The sequence below is a fragment of the Pristiophorus japonicus genome, chromosome 21 (assembly GCF_044704955.1).
Source record: "Pristiophorus japonicus isolate sPriJap1 chromosome 21, sPriJap1.hap1, whole genome shotgun sequence".
Lineage (NCBI taxonomy): Eukaryota > Metazoa > Chordata > Chondrichthyes > Pristiophoridae > Pristiophorus > Pristiophorus japonicus.
The window spans coordinates 81735396-81742054 of NC_091997.1; the positions used below are offsets into that span (position 1 = coordinate 81735396).

General features: G+C 48.9%; 1 protein-coding gene across 2 annotated transcripts in view; it reads right to left on the bottom strand.

The window, feature by feature from the left end:
- Window positions 1-5598, bottom strand: part of LOC139234141 (casein kinase I) — a 174283-nt gene extending 168685 nt beyond the window's left edge. The window contains exon 1 of one of the 2 annotated variants that reach the window (XM_070865116.1): window positions 5490-5598. The gene's annotated coding sequence lies outside the window, so the exon portion shown is untranslated. The remainder of the gene's footprint in view (window positions 1-5489) is intronic. The other variant, XM_070865117.1, reaches the window with a different exon arrangement.
- Window positions 5599-6659: the final 1061 nt, after the last annotated feature.

The following is a 6659-nucleotide window of genomic DNA, read 5'->3' on the forward strand; positions in this document are numbered from 1 at the left end:
TTTGAGGGCAGAACAGTTTGCTTGAGCAAAAGAGCGCTGGGACCTGAAGCAGATGGTCGGATTCCGGACTTGGTTGTCGGTGAAACGCCACTTCCCTTACAAACTGGCAAGCTTCACATCGCGGCTGGGTAGAGGACAGAAGGAACGCTGCAGAGACCCTGTAGGCTACCTGCCAATCAACGCCATGGGTTGCGACCTTGGTAGAAAGTCACAGGTCAGAGCAACCCACCAGGAAATGAAGAGAAGATGAAGTCAGGGTGGTAATGGGCAACAGAGGAGGATCACAGGAGGAAGAATCCAAGTGATTCAAAAAAGTACTCAAGGTGCAACACGCTTAAACATTATTATCCAGAAACCAAAGCAGCTACACTCCATCACGGTAAGATTCAAAATGGCGATCCACGATGGCCTTTTGAGAGAAAGTCCATATTGTCCTATTTTGACTGCCAGGACAACAAGGTTAAATAAAACAAACATTAAATGGATTTCAACTTTCGCTCTATTATTTTTTTTTTGGAGGGGGGGGGGCGGATAATGGAATGCATAGATAGTAGTCTGGTATTGACATACCCCTCAAGGCCATTTATAGTGACATTAAAAATGAGTATGCTAAAAGAAAAAATATACAATCAGAACCCAAAGTGAAGCCCTGTATGAGCACCTCCTCCCCTCTACCCTCAATAGCAGAAGCACCAATATTCACAAGACATCACATAATAATTACAGATGAGGAAGGGCATTCTGCCCAACTTATTTCACCCTTCCAGAATGATGCTAGAGTCCCCCACTGCAGAACCCAATTAGTTCTTAAATGATTTATGTCTCCACCACTCAGAGTTCATTACCTCCTGTAACGTATCTGCTTCATGGGCTCTTTGCTTAATTCATAGCAACGCATTGCTATTAAGAACTAGTTGGTTTATTAACAAAAGGTTTATCACACTACACATTACCAGTTCATCCTTAGGCTCGTAACTGCATACCTCATCGTGAATGACCTAGATCCAACTGGCTGGGGTTTTATTGAGTCTTGTAAACATCACATGACTGGCTAAGCCATTCAATGCAACAGCTCTACAACTATTTTAACTAAACTATAAAGTCTATATTATTAAAGGGGCACTAGAACCGACAAGCAAAACTTTGGGAACCTTAAACGGCGCAACAGCTCTGCAAGCTTGGGGGCATACTCACTGGTGCATACATTATACTTCCCTTGTACCAATCTGTTGTACAAATCAGAATTCAGTACAGTAATTATGACTTAGTGCTGTAAAACATGCAAGCAGACAGATGATTGTTAAATATCCTTTCATTGCACCAGACTGTGTAACTAAATAAACAGATGCAGCTAACCAATCTTCTGTGTCCTGATTAAAATGAGGAAAATAGTTGCTAACTAAATTTATTCTATTTCATCAACTAGCAAAATCAGAATTAAAATTTCTTACGAAAAGCTAAAAACAACTATAATTCGAGACAAGACTGCACTAAAATTATCACTTGTGGGACCAACTCACAAGTCAGTAGCATAACTTTAGGACTAGATGGTACAAGTTAACACAGATCACTGATCTCATTCAGGCCCAGCCCTCTTGTGCAAGTAAAACAGTTTAAAAAAAAATTTTAAATGGAGCTGAATTATAAAAAAACTCCTCCAAAGGCTAGAATTATGGAACATAGAATGCCATTTTTATACTAAAAATTTCTCCAAGATGAAACTTAAAGTGCGAGTAAAATTTAGGAACAGAATCATAGAATCTTACACCACAGGAGGCTGCCATTCAGTCCATCGTGCCTGTGCCAGCTCCTAAAGAGCTATCCCATTGGTCCCACTGCCCTGCTCTTTTCTCAAAGCCCCGCAATTTTTTCCTATTCAAGCATTTATCCAATTCCCTTTCGAAAGTTACCATTGAATCTACTTCCGCCGCCTTTGCAGGGAGTGCATTCCAGATCATGACTCAATGTGTAAAACACTCACCTCCTCCGCCCCCCTGGTTCTTTTGCCAATTATTTTAAATCTAGTTGCCGACCCGCCTGCAAGTGGAAACAGTTTCTCCCTATCTACTCTGCCAAAACTCTTCACAACTTCAAACACCTCTATTAAATCTCCCCTCAACTTTCTCTGCTCTAACAATAACAATCCCAGCTTCTCGAATCTCTCCACATAACTGAAGACCCTCATCCCTAAGTACACCCCCAGCTCTCCCTGCTCCTGCAACCCCTTTAAAAGGCCAAGATAGGGACTCAATTTCTTCTGAAGACTACCTAAAAGCAAGACTAAAAAGACCTGCATTTATATAGCACCTTTCACGACCACCAGACGTCTCAAAGAAGTACAATGAAGTACTTTTGAAGTGTAGCCACTGTTATAATGTGGGAAACCAATTTGCACACAGCAAGCTTCCACAAACTGCAATGTTTTATTGATTGAGAAATATTGGCCCGGGTACTGGGATAACTCCCCTGCTCTTCTTCGAAATAGTGCCATAGAATTTTTTATGTCCACTTCAGAGTGCAGACGGGGCCTCGGTTTAACGGCTCACCCGAAAGACGGCACCCTCCGACAGTGCAGCGTTCCAGATGAGCCAAAGGTGGCAGAGGAAACATTACAAGGACACACTCAAAGCTTCCCTGATAAAAGTGTAGCATCCCCATCAACACCCGGGAGTCCCTGGCCAAAGACCGCCCTAAGTGGAGGAAGTGCATCCGGGAGGGCGCTGAGCACCTCGAGTCTCGTTGCCGAGAGCATGCAGAAACCGAGAGCATGCAGAAACCAAGCGCAGGCAGCGGAAAGAGCGTGTGGCAAACCTGTCCCACCCACCCCTTCCCTCAACAACTATCTGTCCCACCTGTGACAGGGACTGTAGTCCAATAAGAGAACCAGCCACCTAAGTCTTCCTCGATTCCGAGGGGCTGCCTATGATGATGACGACGACGACGACGACGACGACGACGACGGAGTGTCAGCCTAGATTTATGTGCTCAAACCCCTGGAGTGGGACTCGAACCCACAACCTTCTGACTCAGAGGAGAGTGTGCTACCCACTGAGCCACAGCTGATACCGAGCTCCACAGACAAGACAAACTAAAATTACATTCCCCAGGCTAAAATACTGTAGCTCAATTACTGTGCACACATTGGCCCTAAGTTTCCACATGATTTGCTCCTGATTTTTAGGAGCAACTGGTGTAGAATGGAGTATCTTAGAAATCGGAATTCTCGTCATTTAGTTTGTTCCAGTTCTAGTCAGTTAGAACAGTTTCACTTTGGAACAGAATTTTTTTTCAAAAGGGGGCGTGTCCGGCCACTTACGCCTGTTTTCAAAGTTTCGTCAGTGAAAACTTACTCCAAATTAACTTAGAATGGAGTAAGTGAAGATTTTTGTACGCTCGAAAAAGCCTTGTCTACACTTTAGAAAATCAGGCATAGGTTACAAATCAGGCGTAGGGAATGGTGGGGGGCGGGGGGTTTACAGGGAAGTTTACAAACATTAAACACTTCAGTTTTACAAATAAAGAGCCATCATCAATAATAAATGATAAATACATCAATAAATCAACCAATAAATCAATTAAAAAAAAATATATAATTTTTTTTTTAAATCAATAAAACATTTTCTACTTACCGACTGCAGCACCGGGAGCCCTCCAACAGCGTGCTGGGATGCCCCCCCCCACTGAGTCTCTGTCTGTCTGTGTGTGTCTCTCATTGTCTGTGTTTCTGACGGGGGGAGGGGGAGGGGAGGAAAAGGAGGCTGAACGGGCCGGGCCCGAGACTTCGGGCAGGGCCCGTCCCCAGCACCAGATTTATAGCTAGGTGGCGTTGGGTCGGGTCGGGGGGAGCGTGGGAGGGAGGTCGGTTCGGGTCAGGGGGAGGGAGGTCGGTTCGGGTCAGGGGGAGGGAGGGAGAGGGAGGTCAGGTCGGATCCAGTCCGGGGGCAGAGGGGGGGGGGGGGGGGGGGGAAAGAGAGAGTTGGGTCGGGGTCGGGGTCAGTGTCGGGTCCGGAGGCGGAGCGGGAGTCGGGTCGGGTCCAGTCCGGGGGGGGTCGGGTCCAGTCCTGGGGCGGGGAGGGGGAAGCGGGAGTCAGGTCGGTGTCGGGTCCAGTCCGGAGGCCTGGGGTGGTTGGGGGGGGGGGGCGGGAGAGCGGGAGTCGGGTCGGTGTCGGGTCCGGTCTAGAGGCGGGAAGCGGGAGTCAAGTCGGGTCGGGAGGAAGCAGGAGCTGGCCGTGGGAGGAGCCTTATTCACGCAGCCCCAGTGAGGCCATTCGGCCAGGGCTAGGGGCTGCGTGCTTCGGCCCCTCCCACACATTTTTGGGCGCCTGGAGCTACTGCACATGTGCGCCCACTGTAGCGTGCATGTGCAGAGGTCCCTGCACTGTTTTCAGCACAGGGACCTGGCTCCGCCCCCTACAGCTCGTGCTGCACTGCGCCGAGGGCCAGACGACCTGCAGGGAGGTGGAGAATCTGGAGTTTTTTTTTTTTAGGCGCACTTTGTGGCGCGAAAAACGGGCATCCAGGTCGGGACTGCGCCGTTCTAGGCGCGGCTCAAAACTTGGGCCCATTGTACCCAGTGCTTCAATCAAGTGCCACAATAAATTCTGAACTTTGATGTATACAGAATATAAATTTTCACAAGTTGTATTGAAGAACAATTTTTTTTTATTAAACTTCTTAACCAATTAGAATATACCCGAGGCTGATACTACACAAGAGCACTCAAATCCTTGCCAGCAAACTGAGCAGTCAACCCCAAAAAGTGTATGAAATGTGGCAGTATTCAACACTTCAGAAGCTAAATATTGAATTCCTGCCTTGGAGTCACTCGCTAACTTTCTTTTAAATTTTGTGATAGTTTTTTTTGGAAGGGGGGTGGTGTAGAAGAGGTTGGCAAGTTTCTCTCCTGCTGGAGTAGTTTCACAGATCCTCAATTCCCGCCCCACACCCGGGCCTAGGTTTAACGTCTCATCCGAAAGACGGCACCTCCTTCAGTACTGCATTAGAGTGTCAGTCTAGTGTCCAGAGTGGGACTGAAGCCCACAACCTTCTGACTCCTTCACAGCCAATTAAATATTTGGCATGGGAAAAGTGGCAGCCATTTTGCGCACAGCAAGCTCCCACAAACAATACTGTGATAATCATTCGATAATCTGCTTTAGTGATGTTGGTCGAGAGGTAATATTATCCAGATAGTAAAACAGTTGCATTTTTAAACCACAATCCAGCATGTTATTTTATTTTCTGACACAACCTGCAAATTACTCGATTTGTTAGATTCAGTCTCTCAACTTGCCGCAGCGGAAATTAAACCTTCAACATCTGGCTGCTGGTCCAGTATCATAACCAGTATGCCAGAGAGTCATTTTTAGCTCTCATTGAATGAAATAGTCAAAAAAATTGTAAAACAACTGCAAATCCTTAAAGGATCAGTGAGCAAAATAATACATACATAATGCAAACTGGCAGAGAGGTCATCAACTAGCAATTACCTGAGGTTGCGGCTCGTATTACAGGTGGCAGACACACCTCTTGTCGGGACAATCAGCCCCAGGATTTGCGATCGTCATTCACAGGAAGGACACAATCCTCAACCTCCAGTGTTTACTGAAAACAGAAAAATGGAAGAAAGGTTGTGCTGGGAGGGACCGGAGATTTGGAAGCACTTCAGAGTTCTCCCGTGCGCAAATGGAGTTTTGGATACAGCAGCTGCCTGCCTTGTACACCACACAGCTCGGCTCACGCCATCTCACTGTACATTCCCCAACCACCTGCACTGTGCTGCCTGCAGATCCAAACCCCGCAGGCTAGACTGGGATCTGATCGTTAAGTAACTGCTGCTGCACCATTTAGTAGGACAGTATGCACTAAAAAGCCACATGGACTATTACTGGACCCCTCAGTTGTGTAGAGAGAGAGAGAGAGAGAGAGAGGGGGGGGGGGAGGAAGAGAGAGAGAGAGGGGGGGGGGGGGAGGAAGAGAGAGACAGAGAGACGAGAGAGGAGGGGGGGGGGAAGACAAGAGAGGAGGGGGGGGGAAGACAAGAGAGGGGGGGGGGGAAAGACAAGAGAGGAGGGGGGGGGAAAGACAAGAGAGGAGGGGGGGGGGGGAAGACAAGAGAGGAGGGGGGGGGGGGGAAGACAAGAGAGGAGGGGGGGGGGAAGACAAGAGAGGAGGGGGGGGGGAAGACAAGAGAGGAGGGGGGGGGAAGACAAGAGAGGAGGGGGGGGGGAAGACAAGAGAGGAGGGGGGGGGAAGACAAGAGAGGAGGGGGGGGGGAAGACAAGAGAGGAGGGGGGGGGAGACAAGAGAGGAGGGGGGGGAGACAAGAGAGGAGGGGGGGGAGACAAGAGAGGGGGGGGGGGAGACAAGAGAGATGGGGGGGGAGACAAGAGAGATGGGGGGGGAGACAAGAGAGATGGGGGGGGGAGACAAGAGAGGAGGGGGGGGGAGAGAGAGAGAGGAGGGGGGGGGAGAGAAGAGAGGAGGGGGGGGGAAGAGAAGAGAGGAGGGGGGGGAGAGAAGAGAGGAGGGGGGGGAGAGAAGAGAGGAGGGGGGGGAGAGAAGAGAGGAGGGGGGGGAGAGAAGAGAGGAGGGGGGGGAGAGAAGAGAGGAGGGGGGGGAGAGAAGAGAGGAGGGGGGGGAGAGAAGAGAGGAGGGGG